This window comes from Lissotriton helveticus, chromosome 3_1 (genome assembly GCF_964261635.1).
Source record: "Lissotriton helveticus chromosome 3_1, aLisHel1.1, whole genome shotgun sequence".
NCBI lineage: Eukaryota > Metazoa > Chordata > Amphibia > Caudata > Salamandridae > Lissotriton > Lissotriton helveticus.
In genome coordinates, this window is record NC_136061.1 from 1,867,800,639 (window position 1) to 1,867,827,760 (window position 27,122).

Consider the following 27,122-nt stretch of genomic DNA (forward strand, 5'->3'; position numbering starts at 1 on the left):
CCCAGCCAGCGGTTTCATATAGGCGTTAAACAGTACAGGGCTCAGCGATGAGCCCTGCGGAACTCCACAGCTAAGAGGCTTGATGGTAGATGTTGGGTTGCCATCAAAGATCTGGAAAGATCTATCAGCCAGAAAGGAGCTGAACCACCTTAGTGCGTTTCCCGAGACTCCAATGTTCTGGAGACGGTTCAGCAGAGTGACATGGCTGACCGTATCGAAGGCAGCACTTATCTTATGTGGACAGAAAGTTACAGGAGCTCAAGCACGAACTACCCCAAATAGTAAAGGAAAAAAGGCTTGGGGGGAGGGGGGAGGGAGCAGGCCTAGCAGAGAAGGGGTTAATCTTTTCACAGGCCACAACGTCCAAAATGTTGTCAGTCACTGTCTTGATTTGGTCTCAAGATGACATGTCCATCAAAAGTGTAAGTTTTACTTGATTTCTCTCTGTAGACATGTTTATAATCGTCAGGCTATAAACAACATACCAGGTAACGGTAAACTAAGAATTGGATTCACGTTATATATGTATAAGTTGTTTTAGGCTCAGGGACCGCGTCGTTCTTCTGGAATTGACGTGATGGAGCCTCGCCTCAGCTATCGTGTACTCTAGCAGCGGGAAACGAAACCGAGAACTGGAAGCTGCTGTCCTGCCAGGCAAGGGGGAAACGCCCTGACAGCGAGCAAGAGCTTCAAATACCTGGATAGCAGCAGTCTAAACTTCACACTCCCGGGCAGCGGCGGAGAATAGTTACAACACCGTGACAGAAGAGGTCTGTACTTCACACACCACCTGACAGCGGCGTCTGTACTTTGAACACGGGGGCAGAAGCCGCCTGTGGTGTACTCCACGCACCTGGTATCAGCGAGATGTACTTCAAACACCGGGACAGGAGCGGCCTGTACTGCACACACCTGTCTGCTGGCAAATAAGCAACCTCTTGCCTCGTGTGGTAGGTGGGCAGCCTACATTTAATGTGAAGCAGCCGGGATTCTGAGCGTATTTCGCCGTCACTGATTTACAGGTGAGGACGGTCACGGTGATGGGTTCTTCTAGTTGGGGGGAGGGTCTTATCTCCGAGTGGCCAACAATGTGTTTGTATTGCTTTAAAACAAGTTCTGTCATCAAAGTAAAGCTAATCGGATTCATATAGCACCCAAGCATTGCAGCTCCCGAGCAATTAACATCAGTCTATGTTGCTGTTTATTTTTCCGTCACGCTGTCAATTCACGCGCTCATCTTCGGACCTGGATGGCTGTATGCAGTGCTGGGTCTGACTCGGGGTGGGCTCCAACTTCACTACGGAATGGAGTTATCCTTGAACCGGACCGGAATACCCACCGGCCCCGGCAGTTCTCGTGATGCGGTGGAGTGTTGACACCTGGGCACAGCAGGGGCTCTATCATACACATCTGGCATTTAAAGGACCATCACCTCCTATTGTCAGTCGTGACCTGGAGCAGAGTAGTAGGATCTCAAATGAAGAACAGCTGGATCCAAATTCCTGGGCAACCAGGAAAAACTAATATTCACTTAGCAGTTCACTTCACTAGCAAGAGAAACAAGCATTGGCAACGCCAATAGGCCTGGCTGTAGCCACCAGCCTTTTGGTTTACATGGGGTTGCTTTGTTTAGTTATTACTTTTGGGAACCTTTATTGTTGGGAAAGCTGCCATACTCTCATCAATGTAAAAGAAAAAAATGGTAACAAGCAACATTCCCATAGTAGTCCATGCAATTTAAGGGAACTAGTTTGTGTGTGGAAGTGCTCCTTGTGAAAGAGTGTTGGCTGAGGTAATTACACATATATATTTATAATAATCAAAAGGTCTTGGCTAACACCAGTCCCGAAATCTGATCAAAAGTTTTTGTTGACTTTCCAAAATTATGTATGTAAGACATGCAGGTCTGTGCCTGCTCTCTAAGAATGCCAGAAATATCTGTCAATGTCTGTACGTATACTCATAATTACTTTTTATGCAGCACACAATAAAAACGGACCTTTTATCGCTTAATATGTGTTTTCTACCAGGCAACAAAAATAGATTTAACAAGAATTTGGCGTGCAAAAGGTTGAATTAAAAAATGCAAGGCTGCAGAATTATGTCTTGCAGGTAACATGGAGTTCTTTGAAGCATGCACATTACTGCTATATCAGCTATTTTATCAGAATTGTAACCTGTGCTATGCACGTAACAAAGTTATCTCTGCAAAAAAATCATTAACACACTAAGATATTTTTATGAACCACAAATCTGTGGCCTACATGTTGCGTGCTCTGAAGCTTGCCCCTTTGCCCAATGTGCTAGTTAATGATTCTTAAAACCTGTGCCCTGAGATGGCAAATGCATTGCCCTAGTAAGTGCATTATCCACCAGAGTTAGATTATCACTATTGTACTCTGCAATCTACTGGATACACAGATATACGCATTAGGGACCTTTACTCCACTGTTTTCAGAGGGGGATGCCACTGGTGCTTAATAATGGCAAAGGAAAAAAAGGCCAGTTTGAGGGGCTGTAGTGGAACCTCTTTTTCTGTCCTCCATGCTCAGGACGCCTTTGCATAAGTATATGGAAACTTCTAAAGAAAAAAACCTCAGAGTCTCAAGGCATAGAGGCAGTACCTGGCTGACCTAGAGGAGAGGCGAAGGAGGACCAGCTGCAGGACCCGGATCAGCAGCAGGACATGGGGAATTCTGACATCAATTCCCTTTTGGGGCCGGCACAAGCCAGACAGGGTCCACTGGCTTACAGCTGTGGTGGTGGGTGGTCATTTTCCTCTGGTGTCTTGGTGTCGGTCCTACTGTGGCAGTGCAAACTGGGCCAAGTACACCAATTCGTCATTTGACTCTCAATGTTAGGGAGCAGTCAAAGGCTTGTCTGGGAGATAGTGTGAGGGTAGAAAATCAGAACTCAACACTCAACTAAGACACAACAATTCACATGCCCCAGCATGTGGTTTCCCGCAGGTCTGGAACATCAGCAGGGTGTAGCACAGCATAGGCAACAAAACAATAGCAGTGCTAGCTGGTAGGGACGGTTGCGGGGGAGGTGGGTGGTTAGAAAGAAAAGAAAAGAAAAAAGAAAACTTACCTACTGGTCCCAGGTCACCAGCCGCTTCTTCTCCTCTGACTCAGGAACCAGGAAGCACAAAGACTCCCCTTGCCAATCACAACACTGCATTACAGCAGCTTTTGACCTTTTACCTCTCTGAAGTTCATCGCTTTTCCCACTGTTGCACAGACTGGAGTGGGAATTGTACTGTTTACCCCTTCGAAGTTCAACACTTTCCCTACTGTTCTACAGACTGGAGTGGGAATAGTAAATCTTACCCCTTCGAAGTCCAAAGCTTTCCCTACTTTTGCACAGACTGAAGTGAGAATAGTAAATCTTACTGCTCTGAAGTCCAACTCCTTTCTCTACTGTTGCACAGAGTGTAGTGAGAATAAAGAATTTATCCCCTCCAAAGTTGTATTTTCCCTACTGTTGCACAGGCTGCTGTGGGAATAGTACATGTAATCCCTACGAAGTTAAACACTTTCTCTACTGTTGCACAGATTGGAATTTGGATAGTAAATTTCCTACCTCCAAAGTCCAACACTTTCCCTACTATTGGACAGACTGGAGTGGGAATAGTAAATCTTACCCCTTCGAAGGCTAAAGCTCTTCCGTACTGTTGAACAGACTGGTGTGGGAATAGTAAATGTAATCCCTCGAAGTCCAATGCTTTCCCTACTATTGCAGAGACTGGAGTAGGAATTGTACATTTTACCCCTCCAAAGTCCAACAATTTCCCTACTGTTGCACAAACTGGAGAGGCAAATTCTTCAATCAGGAGTTTGTAAAGCATGGCTACTTACCAGTGTTGCCTGTGGAATTGGGGCCACATATGGAACAGCAAGATAGTTTATATTTGGAAAAGGAACATGATTGAGGTGTCTGATGGAGGTTTTTATATAAACAGTGATTTTTAATGCCAGAATATGTGTTCCATTTGGAGTGCTCATTGGAGGGCGTAATGACTATGTGATTGACTATTTAGACCAGAATGCATCAGGAATGTTTTCCAATTGGTTAGACTCACTGGAAGGGCCACTGGATTAAGTTAACAGCAGCTGCAATGCACTGCCGGTTGTACCCATGATTAAGGTCATGAGACTGAAACGCTTAAGGGAGGCACACTTTCTTTCGTGTTCTGTAGTTATTGGTTAAATGGAAATTGCAGGATAGTGCATCTTTTTTCTCAGTTGACTATTGGAGAACATAGGGATTTGTTCGCGGCGTAGCCCTAGGCCGTTTTAGAGACTGCACCACCTCATTAAAATTAGCACTGTACCTCCTGGAGGATTCGTAGTTGGCATGTGCTATCGCAGATTTACTACATAGAGGGTCAGTGTTGCCTGTGGAATTGGGGTCACATGTGTGACATCAAGCTGGATTATATGTGGAAAAGGCATGGGTAATAAGGGTACTCCCAGTAATACTTTCAGGTCTAGAGGAGGGAGTGGCAAACCAACACTGAACTAGAAAACCTCTATATGGACCTATATTCATTTACAACTCGGCATTGATGCTCATTAACAATTTACATAGGATGCAAACATAACTCTGAAATCATTCACTTAGATTTGATGTTTTGATTTCTTCATTTCTTTTATTTGATATCATTCTTGTTTCATTTTTGTTTTTCTCATTTTTTAGTGACAATCTTTTCAAAATTATTTTTTATACAGTGACATAATGACATATATACAAATAATTATAAAAATACAAAATTAGTTTTTTCTTATCTAGAACTCCAAAACATTATTTCTATCTTTCATACCATCAGTCATACATACTCAATCTCTCATACTATCCTGACAAAACTATCATAACAAACACAGTGAAAAAAGGGTGAAAACATATATTTTGTGTCCTTTTGTAGACTCCTCAAGGTGTTGATTTAGTACTAGAGATTAGTAGTCTTTTGCACTGTATTTCTTTCTTTCTCCACAGTTATAGTTATGATTTATGTGAGGGTCTCTGGTGCGTACGGCCTACGTACGTTTCAGTGGTATCATTGCTTTATATCACCTTCCTCAGGGCCAACATGTAAACTGGACAACATCATATTAAACATTTGGAAAAGGAACATGAGCGAGGTGTCCCAATGGAGTTTTTTTTATATAAACCGTGATTTTTATGCCAGAATATGTGTTCCAGTTGGGGTGCTCATTGAAGGTCATAATGACTCTGTGATTGACTATTTAGACCAAAATGCATCAGGAATGTTCTACAATTGGGCAGCTCACTGGAAAGGCCACTGGCATAAGTTAACAGCAGTTGCAATGAACTGCTGATTGTACTCATGATTTAGGTTGTGAGATCGAAACGCTAGCGGAGGCACACTTTGTTTCATGTGACAGAGTTATTAATGAAATGGAACTTGCAGTTGAGTGCATTTCTTTACTCAGTTGAATAGGGGAGAAACTATATATATATATATATATATATATATATATATATATTTAAAACCAAAGTGTTCCGGCGCGTTTGCGGCTCGCCACAGCATGCGCCAGGAACACAATGCACGGACCAGAATTTGCGGTGTTTAGATGATTTTATTCGCTTGTCGGCTTCATAACGTTTCGGCACACAGGTGCCTTGCTCACATGACAGCAAATAATAGTGAGGGTGCCATATTTAAAGTGCAAGTGCTGTGCTATGATTGGGCTCTTGTGAATAGAGATAGAAAGCAGACTTGATATAAATGTGTGTCAAATACATTTCATCACAACTCTATTGGTAAAATACCCTTCAGTCCTTAGTTAAAATACATTTGTTTCCCTAAGAGCTTCATGTAAATTCATGCATATATCTCTACAAATCTCCAATTGCTAATTTGGTATAGAGCCATCAGCACAGAGTACATATATATATTTGTAATAGTGCAATATCGTGATATAAAAGTGCATTGTGCATAAAATAATCACATCTATATGCCTCAGAGCCACAATTCTAAAATACCTGACTGAGCCCAGTCTGTATAATAGATTAAACGACCAACTCAAGTTTAACAAACTTAATTATGTTTGCCGTTAATAAAGATCATCTTCATTACAATAATAACATCAGTAATATTGCACGTATGTGTCACATAGCTAAAAATATATAACGGAAAACTCACTAAAGTTCCACTAATCAATTACTAATCACACTATCAGGAGGTGGGCAGATCACAGCTGTGATTCCCAAACTTAATCAAAACAATAAAATTGATATTGATACAGTTGTAAAAGGCTACATTTGATTATAGATTTTCGTAAAATACAGAATGATCTAATTAATTCAAAGTATCATGTTCTTTGCTTGCACTGTAACTTGGGGAGTCTTATTTGTGTAACACCATAGAGAGACCATCTCCTGAACATCAGAATTGCATTTCCTCTTCGTTCAATCTTATCTTTTTAAGCAACTGCATATCTTTAGATTCTGTTGGAAAAACAGAAACAAAGTTCCTGTTAATTTCATATCCGTCTGACTGGCACCATTTTTTTCCCATCGAATAACTTGTACTATTAACCACAGGTGAGGACCTTATCAGACAACGTTTGTATTAAAATAACATAGCATACATATAATCGATCAATAACTATCAAATATTAAAAAACATAAATACATAGGATAGAATCCAGATTAACAAATGACTCATGACCTAGGTGTTGTTGTCGACTACCTCACTAATCTATATCTGGTACCCTCTTATATTTAATGCAGGCAAGTATACAAATCTTCAGTTACATTTAAACCGTTGGGCTGTTTGCTATTGAGTTGGAGAATGTACTTTGTTTCCAACTTTCTGAGATTGGCTTCTCTATCGCCCCCTCTCCTGCTAGGCAATATAGAGTCCACCACGTAGTATTTCAGGTCTTTATTGTTGCCGTTGTGGTGGGTCCTGAAATGACGCGCTACAGGATAAGTATTATCCTGTGATGTTACAGCTCTCAAGTGCTGCAGGATTCTTTTATGGACAGGCAGCTTAGTGCTGCCTACATATTGAAGTGGGCAGGAGCATTCTAGTATGTATACAGCAAATTCTGTTTTGCATGTCAAAGTTTTAGTAATTTTGTGCTCCCTGCCTCCAAACCCATCCTGATAACTTGTGCGATTCATCCCATGTGTACATGCCTTGCATGTTTTGCATTTGTGAAAGCCCCCTCTAGTGTGATACCATGCTGTATTAGTTAGAACTTCAGGGCACGTCTCCACCAATCTGTCCCTCATATTTGGTGCCCTACTGTATGTTATTGAGGGCCGTTTGGGCAATGTATGCCCTATGATGTTGTCCTTCAGTAATATGGACCAACTTTTGTTGATAATTCTTCTCACCTCCCTGTGCTGAGATGAGAAGCCCGTAATAATTCTGAAGGGGTTTGGTTGAGGTTTGGGTATGGATACATTAGTTTCTACATTGATTGTGCTAGTTGTGGGAGGGCTATGTTTAACTAGCAGGTCCTGGCGATCTAGATTTCTGGTTTTGTGAATCGCTTCATCAATAATTTTCTGAGAATACCCTCGCTCCCGGAATCTTTTGGCACTGGCATTCTGTGCTTCCATTAGATCTTTTTCAGTGCTGCACAATCTGCGAAGTCGCAGCATTTCACCGTATGGTATACTCATGATTAGGTGGTGGGGGTGTGAGCTACTCGCAAGGAGTGTTGTGTTGCCTGCTGTTTGTTTACGGAACAACTTTGTTTCCAGTTTGTTATTTTGTATATACACTAAGGTATCCAGGAATGGAACCTGTTGCTGGCTTAGCTCCCCTGTAAAGTGTATATTAAGATTGTTGTCGTTCAATCGGTCGATAAACCCCAGAGCCTCCTCCCTGCTTCCCCTCCACACCATAAATAAATCATCAATAAACCTATGCCAACTGATGACATGATCTTTAATTTCCTGTTGAAAATTTGTTTGGAGGACCAGTTCCTCCCAAGCTCCCATGTGCAAACATGCGAAGCTAGGGGAGAAACTGGCCCCCATAGCTACTCCCTGCAATTGTCTGAATAGCAAATTGTTGAACATGAAAACATTATGTTCGAGGCAGAATTGGAGCATGCAAATCAACATTACATTGTGTTCATAGAATACAGGATCCCTCCTCTCTAGATAGTATTGTATTGCTGCTATGCCATCTCCATGGCGAATACTAGTATAGAGAGATGTAACATCGAGGGAAATTAACCAATCCCCCTCTCGTACCGGTATATTGGACAATTTGGACAAAAAATCCCCCGTATCCTTGACGTAGGAGTCCAGTCCTTTCACATAGCTTTGAAGAAAATAGTCAATGTATATGGACGTTCTTTCCAATAGACTTCCCCTGGCTGAGATGATAGGTCTGCCAGGGGGATTGTTCTTATCTTTATGTACTTTGGGGATAAAGTACATGGATGGTATTATTGGAAAATCCGTTTTTAGATATTTGTATTCCTGTTCAGTTAATAGTTTTGCCGATTTCCATTTCCACAATAATTTGTGGTATTCCTGTTGCATGTTTTTGACTTCTTCCCCTTTAAATCTTGAATAGTGTTCTCTGTTATTCAGCTGATGAAATGCCTCTTTGTCATATTCAACCTTGGTTTGGAGCACAATGTTGCCGCCTTTGTCACTAGGGCGGATGATGATATTGTTATTTTCCTTAAATTGTTTGACCAATAATTCATAATCACTCGTTTGTTGGTCATATCTGTATTTTGCCTTGCTGATGTTACCATGTAGCTCCTTTAGGTCACTTACAATGCTCTCGTGGAATACGTCAATGGAGTCCCGTGGCATAATTGGGCAGAAAGTTGACGGAGGTTTAAATGGAGTGAGAGGTTTTGCATTTGCTGTCTTCGTTAATGCCATAGGGGAACATGGTACTACTTCTGACACGTGAGTGTCACTAATTTCCCCGCTTTGATTCACAGTGTCATCACCCTCATTGGCCCACATTGTGTCTAATTCCTGTGTCAAGGAAGGAATCACCTGTAATGTGTTAGTCGAATTCTCCGTTTCTTTAACTTTCATTTCATGAAATTTTCTCAGTTTGAGTTTGCGAGTGACTTTGTAAAAATCCGTGCGAGTGGCAGCATAGTTCAAATTTGTTTTTGGGGCAAACGAAAGACCCAACCTCAGGATGTTTTCCTCTTTGGTAGTGAGGGTCATAGAAGTGAGATTGACGATTGTCTGTTGTGCATGGCTGCTTATTTCGTCTTGTGCCATTGACCCCTGCCCCTCCTTTTCGGTTGAGCATTGCTTGCCTGCTCCTGTCCTTGCCCTTGACCTGCGCCGCCTCCTGCGGACATAGTTTTTCCATTTTCTCCGTAGTATTTTCGCGTCCCCGGTCTCAGGGATTGGAGGCGCTCCTCGCATAAAAAACTGATCTCTTCGCCTGGGGATGGCTTTTTACCAGCTTTGTCTGCCCTAGTTTGTCTCATCTCAGAGTCGGTATCGCTTCCCGGTCCAGAGCTGAAGTCAGATACTCCAGATTCCTCAGTGTTGTGCTGTGCTTGTTTGTAATTAAATCTGCCCCGTGATTTTGTTTGGGTATTCCCAGTGGCCCCGCTGGTTGCCTTGCGTATGCCATCATATTTTCTTGAGAAGGTGAAGATCTGCCCCAGATCATAGTCTTGTCTATCTCTGGCAAATTTGTATGTTTTTCTTGTTATTATTTTTTCTTCTTCCTTCTTCAATCGGGCAGTCATTTCCGCCAGGAGCTTAGTTCTTTCATCTTCTGTGCCAAGGGACTCCAATTCATCATATAGTGCCGATATTTCATCCAGGAGCTTAGTACGATCAATCTCCGCATATTATATCAACACCAATACCTGTCGCCTTGAAGCCTCCAAGTTAATTTCTGCCCACTCCTTCATCAGATCTGGGTTAGGATTTTCATAGGTGGGCGATGTTAGGATCCTTAATCCCCTCGGTATTCGGTTCACTTTTATATATTTTTGAAGGGACTTCGCATCCCACCATTTTCTCTGTTCCTGGCGGGACTTTTTCCCCAATATTTTTATTTTGCTATTTAGTATGTCCGTGCTTGGTCCTGCCTGTGGGTCTGAGGCATTCCGTGTGTTAATTGTGTCCATAAGGGGCTCATCCGAGAACAATGTTGTTGCTCGTGCCTCCCTAGCCCTCACGCTGTCAGCCGACATGTTAGTAACGCGAATTAATTTTGTGGACAATACGTTTGCTGAAAACACACAACAGATATGATGTACAGCCACTTTACCGCTCAGCTCTCCGCCTCGGATTTTGGTGATTTCTCCTACCGGCGCTGCGATGCTCGTCTCGATCCCGCTGCCTCTCAGTCTCGCTGCAGGCGCGATGCGCTCGAGGGCTCCAACTGCTTCCGGTTCAAATCACTCGATATCCAGGGGTCAAACGTCTTCCTCCTCCCAGAGGTACAAACACCAGAGAACACTCCGGTACAAATCCACTTTCAATGACGCTGACCAGTTGCTTTCATTTAGGAGAGGGTCTCGTGTATAGTCGCGTAGATCCAGACGACTAAAAATACTTAAAACCAAAGTTTTCCGGCGCGTTTGCGGCTCGCCACAGCATGTGCCAGGAACACAATGCACGGACCAGAATTTGCGGTGCTTAGATGATTTTATTCGCTCGTCGGCTTCATAACGTTTCGGCACACAGGTGCCTTGCTCACATGACAGCAAATAATAGTGAGGGTGCCATATTTAAAGTGCAAGTGCTGTGCTATGATTGGGCTCTTGTGAATAGAGATAGAAAGCAGACTTGATATAAATGCGTGTCAAATACATTTCATCACAACTCTATTGGTAAAATACCCTTCAGTCCTTAGTTAAAATACATTTGTTTCCCTAAGAGCTTCATGTAAATTCATGCATATATCTCTACAAATCTCCAATTGCTAATTTGGTATAGAGCCATCAGCACAGAGTACATATATATATTTGTAATAGTGCAATATCGTGATATGAAAGTGCATTGTGCATAAAATAATCACGTCTATATGCCTCAGAGCCACAATTCTAAAATACCTGACTGAGCCCAGTCTGTATAATAGATTAAACGACCGACTCAAGTTTAACAAACTTAATTATGTTTGCCGTTAATAAAGATCATCTTCATAACAATAATAACATCAGTAATATTGCACGTATGTGTCACATAGCTAAAAATATGTAACGGAAAACTCACTAAAGTTCCACTAATCAATTACTAATCACACTATCAGGAGGTGGGCAGATCACAGCCGTGATTCCCAAACTTAATCAAAACAATAAAATTGATATTGATACAGTTGTAAAAGGCTACATTTGATTATAGATTTTCGTAAAATACAGAATGATCTAATTAATTCAAAGTATCATGTTCTTTGCTTGCACTGTAACTTGGGGAGTCTTATTTGTGTAACACCATAGAGAGACCATCTCCTGAACATCAGAATTGCATTTCCTCTTCGTTAAATCTTATCTTTTTAAGCAACTGCATATCTTTAGATTCTGTTGGAAAAACAGAAACAAAGTTCCTGTTAATTTCATATCCGTCTGACTGGCACCATTTTTTTCCCATCGAATAACTTGGTGAGGACCTTATCAGACTACGTTTGTATTAAAATAACATAGCATACATATAATCGATCAATAACTATCAAATATTAAAAACATAAATACATAGGATAGAATCCAGATTAACAAATGACTCATGACCTAGGTGTTGTTGTCGACTACCTCACTAATCTATAGCTGGTACCCTCTTATATTTAATACAGACAAGTATACAAATCTTCAGTTACATTCAAACCGTTGGGCTGTTTGCTATTGAGTTGGAGAATGTACTTTGTTTCCAACTTTCTGAGATTGGCTTCTCTATCGCCCCCTCTCCTGCTAGGCAATATGGAGTCCACCACGTAGTATTTCAGGTCTTTATTGTTGCTGTTGTGGTGGGTCCTGAAATGACGCGCTACAGGATAAGTATTATCCTGTGATGTTACAGCTCTCAAGTGCTATATATATATATATATATATATATATATCCATACACAAAATGTGCCTGTCGAAAGAGGACACCTCACAGAAGAGTTCTTGATCTCGTTTTAATGATTCAGCGAAGACAATCGCAGAGAACCAGCACCGCAGCAAAATTCATTCCCTCCTCCGACGCGTTTCATGCTCACAAAGCACTTCATCATGGAGTGTTCGGGTCATGATGAGTGAGACCAGCAATGTCCGCTCACTACATATAAACAATTTCACACCGCCCAACTAGGCGTGGCCGCTGCTGTGGCCTGATGGGTAATGTAGTGCTTGCGCTTTTCCTCCAGTGAGTTGCTTGGTTTCAAACAGCAAATAAACATTAAAATCCCAAGTGGGTCTGCACACTGCATGTTGGGCTCTGTGTTGCCGTTCAGTTCGCTGAAAAGCGCTCTTCTGACCTAACACTGTCATACCAGGTGGCACATCAGCAGGACTGTGCCAAGCGCAGCGGGGTCGCTTTCGCAGCTCAGGCAGGCCGCCTCAAATCATTCACAAAATGTGCCTTTAGAAAGAGGACACCTCACAGAAGAGTTCTTGATCTCGCTTTAATGATTCATCGAAGACAATCGAAGGGAACCAGCATCGCGGCAAAATTCAATCCCTCCTCCAACGCGTTTCGTGCTCTCAAAGCACTTCATCATGGAGTGTTCGGGTCGTGATGAGTGAGACCAGCAATGTCCGCTCACTACATATAAATAATTTCACACCGCCCCACTGGGCGTGGCCGCTGCTGTGGCCTGATGGTTAATGCAGTGCTTTCGCTTTTCCTCCAGTGAGTTGCTTGGTTTCAAACAGCAAATAAACATTACAATCCCAAGTGGGTCTGCACACTGCATGTTGGGCTCTGTGTTGCCGTTCAGTTTGCTGAACCGTGCTCTTCTGACCTAACACTGTCATACCAGGTGGCATATCAGCAGGACTGCACCAAGCGCAGCAGGGTCGCTCTCGCGGCTCAGGCAGGCCGCCTCAATTCCATACACAAAATGTGCCTGTAGAAAGAGGACACCTCACAGAAGAGTTCTTGATCTCGCTTTAATGATTCAGCGAAGACAATCGCAGGGAACCAGCACCGCAGCAAAATTCAATCCCTCCTCCGACGCGTTTTGTGCTCACAAAGCACTTCATCATGGAGTGGTCGGGTGGTGATGAGTGAGACCAGCAATGTCCGCTCACTACATATAAACAATTTCACACCGCCCAACTAGGCGTGGCCGCTGCTGTGGCCTGAAGGGTAATGTAGTGCTTGCGCTTTTCCTCCAGTGAGTTGCTTGGTTTCAAACAGCAAATAAACATTAAAATCCCAAGTGGGTCTGCACACTGCATGTTGGGCTCTGTGTTGCCGTTCAGTTCGCTGAACCGCGCTCTTCTGACTTAACACTGTCATACCAGGTGGCACATCAGCAGGACTGTGCCAAGTGCAGCGGGGTTGCTCTCGCGGCTCAGGCAGGCCACCTCAAATCCATACACAAAATGTGCCTGTAGAAAGAGGACAGAGGTGTCCTCTTTCTACAGGCACCTCTGTCCTCTTTCTACATGCACATTTTGTGTATGGATTTAAGGCGGCCTTGTAGGACAGTGCTGGTGCTTCTAAATCCCAGTCACAGCAGCCAAGGGAGGTGGTCCTGCCCTGCCTCTTCCTGTCGATGAAGGGCCCGCCCTTGGCCCGGGCTTTGCCCGGGCGCGTCCTGCGCCGGAGGGGGAGAGGCAGCGCTATAAGTGCGATGACAAGCACCTCCCCCTCACTCGCGCGACCTGTGGCAGGAGCAGGTGATGCTGGGACTAGTGGTCCCCTGTGGCAGTGTTAAGCTCCTCACTTGAGCTGGTGGTGCAGGTGTGGGGGAACTCTGGGACTCCTGTCCCACCAGGGGTCAGCAGGATGAAGTCATGTCCCCCAAGCAGCATGAGGGCAATGGAGTGACAAAAACAGTCCCCAATTCTCTCTTCTGAAGAAAGAGAAACCATTGCTTCCAGAAAGAGGCTTTCGAACTGCTGTTCAAGCCTTTGTTCTCTCACATCTGGATGGTGATAATGCCTGCTCCCTGGCATTCCAGACTCCACACTAGAACCCTTCTAGAGCATCCTACATGCTGCAGCAAATCTCCAAGGCCTGAAGAAATATAATTACATCACCCCATCCTTATGGAACTCCATTAACTCCCCTTGCCAGCCCACACCATCTTCATAACCAGCATCAACAGAGTCATCACGACCACCAAGGCAGCTTATCTTGCAGGCAAGCGCACCATTTCTGGTGGTTCTAGCCACACCTAGATCTAGAACACCATTAGACTGCAGACTAAGCAGTTTAAAAACTGAAAAAACAAGACGGCAGGCCTTTCCCATTTGTGCACTTTGGACCTGGAACAACATCCCCTTATACATCAGAACCGCCCCAACTCCAATTCAGGAAAGAGTATAAGATTCACCTCTTTAATGACCACTAAACCACAATCCATTAACCATTTACAACCCAGCTAACTCTCTATCATTCACTGACTTTATGCTTGTCTTGGACCCTGACCAGCACTCCCCTGACCTTTGGCTAAGTTCTCACTATAGAAATGTCATATACGTACATACATATACACATACATACATATATGTCTTAAAAGTATCTCAATTCTGCCAAATTTCCTCCTAGATGGTTGCTTAGATAATTCAAATTCTATGAATTGCTCTTTACCAGTCTTAGGTAGACTAATTAACACAAATACTATGACTGGTTTTATGGTGCCCATTGCTACAGCTTGCTCTCTGGGCACCTGAGTGGACTCAGGTCCTATTATGGTTTTGCTGCACTGTTGTCCATGGTGGACCCATCAGAGATTACTATTGCTTGTTGTATCATATTGTATCATACTGATTACTATTGATTGCCCCCTACCACACCGAGTGGACTCCTCAGGAGTATCATGGCTGGTCGGACAATAGTTTCTCCTCTGTAGCTCCATGGTCGCCCATCCAGAACAAATACTATTGCTGGTTGTATAATGGCTATTCCAGTGGACTTAATCCCTCCTGATTCTTATAGTCTGCCAAGGGAAGCACTGACCACTTCCGGGCACATCCTCTGTCTATATTCATCATGGTTTTATTAGACTTTAGACATACCACTCCAAAAGCGGTAAGGATATGCAAGAAAGCTCCACTTCTTCCCCAACACTTTCATCTGCACCCTTGCCAAGTTGCAACTACTCTCTTGCTGTGACACAAAGGGAATAGTGTCAGCCATGTATGCACAACACCAAAAATCGTGCAATGAGGCCACACTACACTTGACAGGGCACTGCACAATTTCTATCCAAAACATCCCTCTCTACTCCATTTTGCTTCAAATTCACTGATATGTACAGAGGCAAAATATAAGAGCAGAACTCTAGTTCTCTGGCACAATATCATATTACACACATTACATGCACACACTCTTCCATCTATAGCAATTGCAAAAAGTAGGGTGGTACTAAGCTGCTAATGGACTTCCACACTTTGTTTGAAACCTATTTAAATGCAATGACAGTACCGTACAATACATTGCCAAATTAGTTATCTGTGATGCTAGAAGTGGAATCACGTGGCATACAGAACCAAATCAGGCAGTTAATTTCAAATGTTATTTATGAAGAGGAAGGCTTCAACTTAGTAGCAACCTCGTGGAAGTACAAAGGGACAGGATGAATCTAGCACCAGACTAGACTAGATGACCATCCAGGGACCTACGGCACCACCAGCAGGGGTTCTGTGTTGCGCCATCCAACAATATGCAATGCCCCTCTACTGGGAGGTAGTGGGTCAGAATTGGTAAATTGTCCAGGATAGCAAAAATCCTCTTCTGGCCTTGGAAAAAACACTCTACAGGTAACAATGGGGCACTTTTCTCACATTAACACATTGTCCAAACCACCAGTTAAAAGACAGCAGCTGGTGCAAAATCAGACTGACAGACTGGTTTTTCATCAGCCCAGATTGCAACACACTTCCCCTCTAATGAGAAAGCTACACTGTCTCCCCATAACACAACGTTGAGTTTTTAAAATCAGGTGTTTTATCTTCTAATCTTTGCATGGCTCCTGTCCAAAATTTTTATCCAACCTTATTCAGAGATATTGACCTGCTCACAATCTGCCCTCCTACCACCTGAACCTCCTGGTCACACCGATCTACAAACCGTAGGGACCAGGTGGTTGTAAATTTGCGGTGTTAGCCCCCCATTTTTGGAATGCCCTTCCCCCTAACATCAGATCCTGTCCACTCTTCCAGATCTTCAGGATACTTCTTAAGGCCTTACTGTTTATCCAGGCTATTCCTACATTTAGCACCGAGAAAGCGACTGGTGAACACACTCTCTACAAATAATTTTAACATAACAAAACTTAACACAATGCTACAGAATAAAAGTCATAAACACTATTAATAGTGGAGATCAGGTTCGCACACTCATCACTTATGGGTATTCAGACAGAATATCTTCTTCTTTTTTTTATTATTCCTATATTGTGTGTATATATCTTTTTAATGGGGTATTTCCCTTGAATTGTATTTTTTATTTGTAATATGGAAATGTGTAACTTTTATGGTTTTATCTTAAAGCCGAATAAAGTTGTTGTTTTTTAATTCGATTTTTTTATTTGAGTTGGAAATGTCGATTTACACAAATATCGAGTTGGAAATATAGTCACACAGAAATATCGACAGCAAGAATATTGTGGGCAAGAATATCGAATTAAAGGTAGGAAATATTGTTAAAGAAATAAAGAAGTCATTAATATTGTTTGCTAAAATATAGTAGTTTGAAATATCGATTTTGTAGTTAGTGTTATGTATTTTAGTTTATATTTAAAATGTATGTGATGTATCTTTTTTGTATGAGTATTGTTTATGGTTTTTAATATATGCGTTAGTAGTTATCAATTGTATTTTAAGGAAATTTTAAATTTTTAAGTTCCCTGTCGCGGGTTGTGAGTTTATGCTGGAATAGGGTGGGAAGTAAGTTAATTATAATAAATTAATGATTATTTTTTGTTTATTAATATTTATTGGATTGAGTTTCTATAGTGTTAATTATGGGAAGTAATTTATTTGTAATTATTTATCAATTGGTTGTTAATTCATATTATTTCTTTAACTGGTAATTAAATATGGAAGTTGTGTTATTAATTTCAGGTGTAGGTTTTAGGGTTTATAGGGGTAAAGGGTGGGAAGTAATTTATGTTTAATTAATAATTAGTTGATCATTAGTATTAATTAATTCATATTTAATTAGGGTATTTGTTTATATGTTTTGTGTGTGGGCTTTCCTTTCATAGGGGTACAGTGTAGGGAGTACATTAATTGTACCGACTTTATAATTAGTTGTTGAATACTATTTGTTTTTTAATTGAACATAAGTATTTATTTTGTAATACTTTTTTTACAGTTTAATTTTAGCTGTGGGTTGTGAGGATTATAGGGGTAAAGTGTGGGAAGTTAATACATTTTTATGAGTTTCAGTTTTTTTTAATTAATAATATTTCTTTAATAGGTATTTAATTATGCTAATTAAGGAATTACATTTTTTAAAGAAAATTAGATGTGGGTTATGGATTGTGTGGTGTTATACGGTAGAAAATAAAAAAAGTAGATTTTGGAATAATTAATGTTCTTGTTTCAAAATAATTTCTAATTAAAAATATTTATTTGTTTGAAAATTATTTTGTATTTCATTCAATATAATATTTGTAAGTATTTGTCATATGTATTTAACATTATAATATGTTTAAAAAACAAATTAATATTAAATATATTTGTATTTTAATTTTTAACCTAGTTTTTTATATTTGGTTATTTATTTTGTTTTTTTAAATATTTGTGTTGCTAGTTTGCTTGTTTTTAATTTTGAACTGATTAGAGTGAGAATATTAATTGTTACTCCTCCGCAATCCAACATTGTCCTACTGTTGCACTCACTGGATTTTGGAATAGTAATTTTTACCCCTCCGCTATCCAACACTTTCCCTACTGTTACAATTATTGGAGTGGGAATAGTAATATTTACCCCTCCACTATCCAACAATGTTCTTATTGTTGCACTGATTGGAATGGGAATAGTAATTTTTACCCCTCCGCTATCCAACACTTTCTCTACTTTTGCATTGACTGGTGTGGGAATACACATTTTTACCCCTTCACTATCCAACACTTTCGCTACTGTTGCACTCACTGGAGTAGGAATAGTATGTTTCCCCTCTGCTATCCAACACTTTCCCTACTGTTACACTAACTGAAGTGGGAATAGTAATTTTTACCCCTCCGCTATCCAACACTTTCCCTACTGTTGCACTCACTGGAGTGGGAAATTTAAGTTTGAAGATTTTTGAATAGTTAAATTTTTTAATTTATAATAGAATTTTTTAATGAGATTTGATGTTATTGTACACATTTATATATATGTATATATATATTTGTAAATTTGTATATACTTTTAAAATCATAAAATAAATTACAACTAATATTTTATTGTTTTAAAGTAAATATATATATATATTAATTATTATGTATGTGTTTATCTTTTTTAAATTGTTTATTTGTTTATATTAATTCCACTTTATTTTTTATAATAATTGTATTATTTAACATATTTAATATTTATTATTTTGTTATATATCTAAATATATATATATATATTTTTTTTTTTCAACAAAAAAAAACCTGAAAGGTTCCCATTGACGAACCGAATTCTCCACTGCACAAACAGAGTCCACGATTATTCCTTCTTTTTAGAGGTACTTTATTTTATCAACACCATTAGTGCAAACGTGAAAGGACGGTCATCGCGTTTCGGCGAATGCCTTCAACTGGACCATAGAGTCCTGCCGTCTAAACTGTCTACTTAAAGTGACACAGTGCATGAATCCCTTGTTTGTTTCGATAAAATAGACTAGACTGTTAACCCGTTTTTTGTCATTCTTTAACAATGGCTTTTAACAGTTACCATTTTTCCTATTACAATAAAGCATTGCTGGTGAAGTACCATAAAATAGTTCGTTCTGACAATAAATGCCTGGTTAAAAACAACTACATACAACAGAAGTACGGCAGAAAAGGGGTAAGGGAGCAGGGAGTTGAGTGAAGAGTGCATCAAAAAGGTGAAAAAAGAAGAAAGGTTAAAGGAGAAAAGGAGAGAGAGAGACATATGGAGGAGGAGAAGGAATGTATATCATTTTATAGAGTACATTCTTGAATCTAATCATGGCCATCTAAAATCAAGTCAAAAACTGAGAATATTGAGGATAAAAAATAAAAAGTATGAGAGTAAAATCATAATATTTCAATATTTCATTAATTAATCAATGAGTAATGCTCCCGTCATGTTCCGTGTGTTACAGTCCTTATGGAGAAGTAAAAAGTGACATGTGTATTGTGCAAATATTTTGTGCAAATATTTTTGTGCAAAATAGCATTCCAAATGTCTCTCTCCATAGATTGTGGTTCATCTAAAGTAGATTTCCAAACGGGAAGACAAAGTGACTAGTGCATTGTGCAAATGTTAAATGTTCCTCTCCTAGGATCATGACTCTTCCGAGGTAGAATTTGTCCAATTAGTACCAGTTCATTTCTTCTCCATTTCGGGGTCTATTAAAATACTCTATTTACTTTCTTTTCCCCATGTTCTTGTTTTTATTATTATTGGCCATTTTCTTTCTCTTCCCCCTCTCATATATTATCTCTCTCCTAAATTTCCTCCCATCACCTATTTCCCAATTTGCACCATCTTGATTTTCTTACTCCACTGCTCATGTTCTCATTGTTGTGTTTATGTCCAATAAGTGAATCCACAGGGAGCCGTCAGCAAAAATGTTCTTATTTATTTTCCATCTCTTTTCTGTGTAGTCTTTATTGCTTTTTTGTTCTTACAAATGAACATGCAATTCAGCATCCAAGTTATGCCCGAAAGGATTTTTCGTTCTGAGTGCTAAAATGAACCTCGATTCAGCTCTTCTTAAGTCCAGGGTTCTGTCCCCTCCTCTTTCATTCTGTTTTACCAAGTTAGCACCAAAATACTTTAGTTCTTGATTATTGCCTGAATGTTTCTCTGAAAAATGCTTTGCCATCGGGTAGGAGAGATCTTTATTTTTTATTGCTCTCAGATGCTGTAATATGCGTGATTTCATTTTGTTGATGGTACTCCCAACATAAAGTTTTTTACATGGGCATTGCAAGACGTATACCACATATTTAGATTTGCATGTAATATGCTCAATAATCCTTTCCCTTCTTCCGTTTTGTAGTTGATATGATTGCGTGTTGCATCCATGTTCACAGGCTTTACATTTAGAACATTTCCAAAAGCCAGGTGTTGTTAGCCATGTTGTGTTTCCTTTTTCATTTTTTGGTTTGCAGGTTGCCAGATGACTATGTGTGAGAAGATCGCCCAATTGTATTATTTAACATATTTAATATTTATTATTTTGTTATATGTTATGTTATGTTAACAGTTTGTGTGAGCGCGACAGCTGCCCCAGCAAAGAGACGTCCCGGCGCTGAAGATTAACAAGTGCCCTACCGAAGAGGTGAAAAGAGCTGGGGCAGGCAGTCCTAAAGAGGGGGGAACAGATGGGTCTTAACGGCTTTCCGTAAGGCAGACAGGTTCTCCATAGAGCGAATGTTCATTGGTAGGGAATTCCAGAGCTTAGCTCCCAGTACCCTGAAGGAACGACCGCCAATGCGACAGAGCTTTGTGCGGGGTACAGACACTAGGTGTTGGCCCAATGATCGTCGCCTGCGCTGTGGCACATAAGGTGTCAGGAGCGGGCGTAGCAGTTCTGGGCACCTGGTTTTAAGAATCTTAAATGCCAGGGTAAGAGTTTTGAACTGAATACGAGATTCAATAGGAAGCCAGTGCAGTTTCCTGATAGTGGCTCTAGCAGAACATCTGCGGGGAAGACCCACCAAAGATCTTGCTGCCGAGTTCTGAACTCGTTGTAATCGTGCTATCTCCGCTTTATTAGCGCCCAGAAGTAGAACACTGGCGTAGTCCAATCGAGAAAGGATTGTGGACTGAACAATGAGCTGCCGGACTTTTGAGTCAAAGAATTTCAGTATCGGGTTAAGACTCCTCAGCAGGCCCACACAAGTAGCTGCAACTCTTTTAGTGTGGGTCTGGAAGCTGAGCGAGGAGTCTATCCTGACACCCAAGTTTTGAACCAGGGATTTTGGCGGTGGAATAGTGCCCAAAGAAGAAGGCCACCAATGCTCGTTCCAGTAGACGGTATTCTTCCCGACAAGCAGCACCTCCGTCATGCCCGCATTAAGCTGCAGGCAGTTGTCCGTCATCCACTGGGCTACTGCAGCCAGCCCATTCCTGAATCTCAAGGCTGAAGTAGATGGCCCTTCGGTGAGAGTGATGACCAGCTGAGTGTCATCTGCATATGACACCAGCATAAGGTCCCACTCTTTGGCCACTACCACGAGTGGTTGCACGTAGAGATTAAAAAGGGATGGACTAAGTGCAGAGCCCTGAGGGACTCCCTGGCCGATGGAGTGGGACTGGGAGAGATATGGGGGAGCTGACACCCTGAAGGATCTGTTTTTCAAGAATGAGCGAAACCATTCCAGGGCGAGACCGGTAATCCCCACTGTCGCCAGACAATGTAACAGAATGTCATGTGGACAAGTATCAAATGCCGCGCTGAGATCTAACAGAATCAGCGCAGCACTCTGACCGGCATCAAGAATCGTCTGGAGGTGTTCGGTTGTGGACAGTAGGGCAGACTCAGTGCTGTGGCCAGGTCTGAACCCGTTTTGTGATGGGTCCAGGAGGTTGTTTTGATGCATATATTGGGACAGCACGTTGTTTACATGGGCCTCCGCAAGTTTAGACACCCATGGGAGCAGAGAGATAGGCCTAAAGTTTTCTAGTTTGGAAGGATCCAGGGTAGGCTTTTTAATGATGGGAGAAACCCGTGCCTGTTTCCAGACAGTAGGAACACTGGCCGAAGAGAAGGATAGGTTGAGTATAAAGGCCAGGGGTGGCAGGAAGTGCGCTAGAGACTCAGTAAATTGTGCCGGTCTCATGGGGTCTGCCGGAGAGCCAGACTTTCCTTTCCTGCAGAGTTTAGTCAAATCATCGTATGAAATTTCTGGTATGAGCGCCAGCGTAGTGCCACCAGTATTGGGATTAGTGGGGTTGAGTGGATCCAAAGAGTGCTGCAGGAATGATCTATATATTTTCTGCACTTTTCTACAAAGAAAATGGCAAGATCCTCGCACTGCTGCGCGGAGATGATGCTGGAGACAGGGGTTCTATTACTCTGGAGTTCTTGCACCAGTTTGAAGATGCATTTGGTGGGATTAGGACTGGAGTTGATTTCTTCTGCATAGAAAGAGGCACGAGTGGAGCAAATTACTTTGTGATAAAGTTTTTGTTTAGCCAGGTATAGTGCTTTGTCCCTATCTTTATAGTCTTTTCTCCAAATTCGCTCGGCCTTCTTACATTCTTTTCGCATGCATCTCAGAGTGTCATTGTACCATGGGTTGGAGGGGGATCTTTTAGCTGGAATAAGGGCATCTAATCCTCTGGTAATCCATTCGTGGAAGGCTGCGTATGCCGTGTCGATGTCCATATTATCCTCACAATGGAACACTCTTAGAGTAGTGTGGAGGTCTTTAGTTTTAAGGTTGTGCCAGGGCCTCTTGAAGAGCCGGGTCGGCTCATCCTTCTTATATATTTCCCTGACCATCATGGAGATTTTGATTAGGTAGTGATCTGTCCATCCCATAGGCTTGGGCGCATCCGTCCTAGCCTTCGGGATGTTGGTAAAGACGGGGTCTAATACATGTCCAGCCGAGTGCGTAGCAGTCTGGATTAAGGAGTCTAGTTGTAGGTCCGCTAGATCCGTCAGGAGATTTTTGATAGTAGGGTCATGGGTCAAATCAAAATGAAGATTTAAGTCTCCTAATATTGTAAAGTTAGCCGAGCCCACAACCAGGGAGTTGGCCACCTCAAGAAGAGATCTATGAACTTAGAGGCAGGTCCAGGGGGTCTATTGATATAGAGCCCTGACAATACAAAGTGTGGGCCTATAGCGATTTTAAATCGAGCGCCTTCACAGCCCCAAATATCTTCCTTGGTGAAGGAGCAAGTGTATTGATTTTTATAGATAACTGCTATGCCGCCACCCCTAGCGTCCCTATTTAAAGTCCTAATCCCGTAGCCGTCTGGCAGCGTTAGATTCGGTAGACTAGCTATGTCATCGTGAAGCCACGTTTCACATAAAAAAGAACATCAGGAGACTCATCAAGGATGAGTGTGTTTACCTCTAAGTAATGTTTTGCGAGGGACCTAACATTCAGTTGGAGAATGGTAAGAGGGACTTGTCTAGGCAAGCCTAACCTGTGTCCAGGCAGGCAAGGTCGGGGTGCTGCAAACACGACTTACATTGTAAGCAAGTCTGTCCAAGGTAGCCTGGTAGCTCATCACAAGTCTGCCCAGGGTTCAGGGCGAGTAAGAGCTCCTTATCATAGTGGCGAGTTTCCCGTAGGCCTTGGCCAGGGGGACAGGCGAGAGGCGATGTCTTGGCGATGACGGGCGTAGACGGGCTTGCCTTTGGCGCGCCTTCGGCGTGCCGTCGGCGCGCGCCCGCTGCGCCTGCGCCCGCCCGCTGCGCCGTCGGGGATTGGTATTCATTTTAAGGAGGAAAGGAGGGTGGGAGGCAGCCGCAACTAGAGCGCTACCCCTTCCTCACCCAAAATGGCGTCCACCCCACGCTCGCACCAGCGTCAAATCGGCTGTGCGGGGAGTGAGTGCAAGGTAGGAGCAGTGTCTATAAGTGCATATATATATATCTAAATATATATATATCTAAATATATATATATATATATATATATATTTCTCAAACGGTCCACGATCGGTGCGCCCTTAACTCAGCTGGTGCTTGTGTCGAGGTTAGACCATACCTGGCAACATTCTTTCCCATCAAATAGTTCACCGCACTCCAGAAGTTGTCTTTTGAAAAAAGCCTTTAATAAAGCATATTTTCCACCACCATTACCACCACCAAACATTTCGACCAAGAAATGGTCTTTGTCACGGTTTCGTGAGTCCATCTTTGCTTTCACCCTGTTATAGTGTCACACTGTGTCCCCAAATATACTGCATTCTGGGACATGTATTCTCACGGACTCACAAGAGTCGTTTTTGTTGCATTGCGTTACTCTGCCCCAGGGAAGTGTTCCAGGTAACACCCATGGATTTTAGCCCATTCTCAGATTTACCATAAGCGGTAAACCTAGGAATCCTGCAAAATGCTACACCTTCCCATATGAGGCATAACAAGTAGAACTATCTTTTTTTCTCTTAATTTTCCCGCTTTCTCTGTGAGCTGCATTTTGCAGCACACATAGAAATAGGAAAATGCCTTAGGGTATAAAGTAGTGGGGCCCTCGGCCCCATGCAGTAAAATAATGACACGGACACCAGAATATAGTTACTGGAACTGGCCCAGGGCACGTGCGCCAGGCCCCTTTTTTTCTAGTAGGGTCATATGTCCTATGATGCCTGTGTTGGATGGGTGTGGTGCGGAGTGTAAGCCAGCTTTCATCAGCCGGTCACTACATCCCTCGCAAACTTAATTAATACTGGAACAACACATCCAACCCATGGGAGAGAATTAAACAACAACAGAAAACTCCACTGAGCTTATTCGGCTGCTTTCAGAAAAGGATTATGATACAGATGCAGCTAGGTTCACCAGTTCTATTTAGCACAAATCAGCGGTGCACTGCAGATCCTGTCCTCCCTGGACTCAATGCGTTGAAGTTTACAACCAAAGTCTAGGGGGCAGATTTATGAGGCCCTTGCGCCATGTTTACGCCGCTGTTGCGTCACGCAAGGCGGCGTAAACGTGGCGCATCCCTACGAACGATTTACAACGTGACGCATCTAGGCAGATGCGTCACGTTGTAAAGCCCTGCGCCGCTTGTGGGCGTTCCGGCGCAGGGTGGGCGTTCCGGGGCAGGTGCGCCTCGCAAAAGTGGCTGAGTGAAATCTATAAGATTTCACTCAGTCACTTTCAGGCCAATGCTGCGTCAAAAGCCTGCGCCTGCTTGAAGCAGGCGTAGGTCTTGATGCAGCATTGGTCAGATAGGGCACCCCCCGAGCCTTGCTGGAGCTGCGTCGCGCTTGCGACGCAACTCCAGCAATGCGCCGCCTTTACGGCACAGATGTGTCACGCATCTGTGCCGTTTTTGCCCCATGGTGCGCCGCATTGTAAATGCGGCGCACCATGGTTGGCGGAGCTGTGGCGCACTGTGGCGCACATTAACTGGCGCATCCCTGGGGATGCGCCAGTTAACATAAATCTGCCCCTATATGTTTACTGTGACATGTGGAGCAATGGTGAAGGCTGTGGATGGTATGTTTTCAGAAAGACATCTTGGCTCCATGAACATCAAGCCTTCTACAACTGATGACATCCTGTTTATTGCTGCTGAACCTGCCGCTGATGCAGCAGTGCTTCCAGCTGCACCTAGCTGGAGGATGGTGGAGTAATTTCCTACATTCTTCTCTCACCAGAACTCCCCTCTAATACTAGGATTCCCCTCTCACGGGATTCCCCAGAGGTCGTCTTCACCAGGCTTCCATGGGATTGGGTGTACTTCACCGTGCCGCCCCAATTCCATACTCTAGGCTCGTGGAGGAAGCACTACCAGTCCCACCTTCAAGTCACTCGCTCAGCCTAGAGGATAATTGTTTCCAGATTGGATTACTCCTGCCAACCAGATTCTGGTGCACTGGCATTGACAGGATAGTCGTTGGAGGAACCAGCTTACCACAAGAGATCTTCATTTTCCTCGGACCTGCGCTGGAACTGCTTTAGACTCATCTCTCATGTTAGGATCCTGGTCTCAATTCCTAAGGCCCTTGCCCCTGGCTGTCACATAGGTACTGTACTTTACTCACAGTGTCCAACACTCCTAAGATGTTCTTGCACTCAGTCCTCTTCTTTGCTTTGTGGTGTGCCAGATATCTATCACACCTCCTCTCTTCCTCTTTCTTTGGACTAATAATTTCACAGTGGCCTCATGCCACTCTTTTTCCCTTTCCTCTACTTTCACTTCATGATGCGGTCTGGTCCCATCTTCTCTTACTCTTCTTTTCTGACCAGGCCTCTCCATGTAATGTGCACTTCACACGGGTCTTCCTGACCAAGTCCTACCCCTAAGAAAATGCTTTCTCCTTGCCACTGACCAGACCTCTAGTCGGGACCCTCTTCATTTCACGACCTCTCCCAGGTCTTCTTCCTCCGACTTCAGGTAAATCTTCTCCGATCTCTCACAGGCCATTTTCTCTGACCTCTCTTACAGGTTACCCTCTTGCAGGTCTCTACTCTTGAGAAAGCACTCTTTGCACCTCAAGGCTACGTCGTCGTGGCACTCTTCAGCCTCTACTCAGGTACGCTTTGCATGGTCTGCCACTCCCTGTGACAACCTAGACCCTCTTTCCCGCAGGGCTCTCATACTCATACTGGCAGTCCCTCTGACACAGTCTTCTGGGCCCTCCTTACTTTTGCGCCCTCTGTTCTTCACCGGAGGGTGCTCCTGCTTCTGGTGCCACGTGCGCTCAAGTCCTCCAATTGCGGTGGCATCCTTTCGCCACTGGGCATGCATACAGCACACTTTCTTCAGACCTTCGGGGACTTACTGCCTGGGGCTGTTGCTCCATACCACACCTACCATCCGGATGCCGTAACCGTCAGTGTCCTTACTGCTGCAGTGACCACCCATGGCCACAAGGTGTCACTGCAAATCTCCTCACCAGCCCTGGCAGCCTTTCTGCTTAAAGTTCTCTTCAACGCTCACTCGCTAACTGAGGATGTAGTCCTTCATCCACACAGCATGACAAGGTCTTGGGGTGTCCGCTACTTCAGTTTAAGCTGGTACACTTTCTCCCTACAATGTTGAGCCGCAGCAGCTGTCCTTGTGCTGCAGTGCATTTCCCTTCTCACTGTCCCTTACAAGTACTTTTATTTCTTTTTTTCATGGCAGGCAGATGTGCCTTCTGCGACTTGTAGGTGGTGTTGCCATCGCTCCACACCCTAGA

The 27,122-nt window shown here is 42.9% G+C and overlaps 1 long non-coding RNA gene across 1 annotated transcript in view; it reads left to right on the plus strand.

The window, feature by feature from the left end:
* The first annotated feature begins 660 nt into the window (after positions 1-660).
* Positions 661-27,122, plus strand: part of LOC144823926 (uncharacterized) — a 34,289-nt gene continuing 7,827 nt past the window's right edge. The window contains exon 1 of the long non-coding RNA XR_013608858.1: positions 661-1,022. This is a non-coding gene — a long non-coding RNA (uncharacterized LOC144823926). The remainder of the gene's footprint in view (positions 1,023-27,122) is intronic.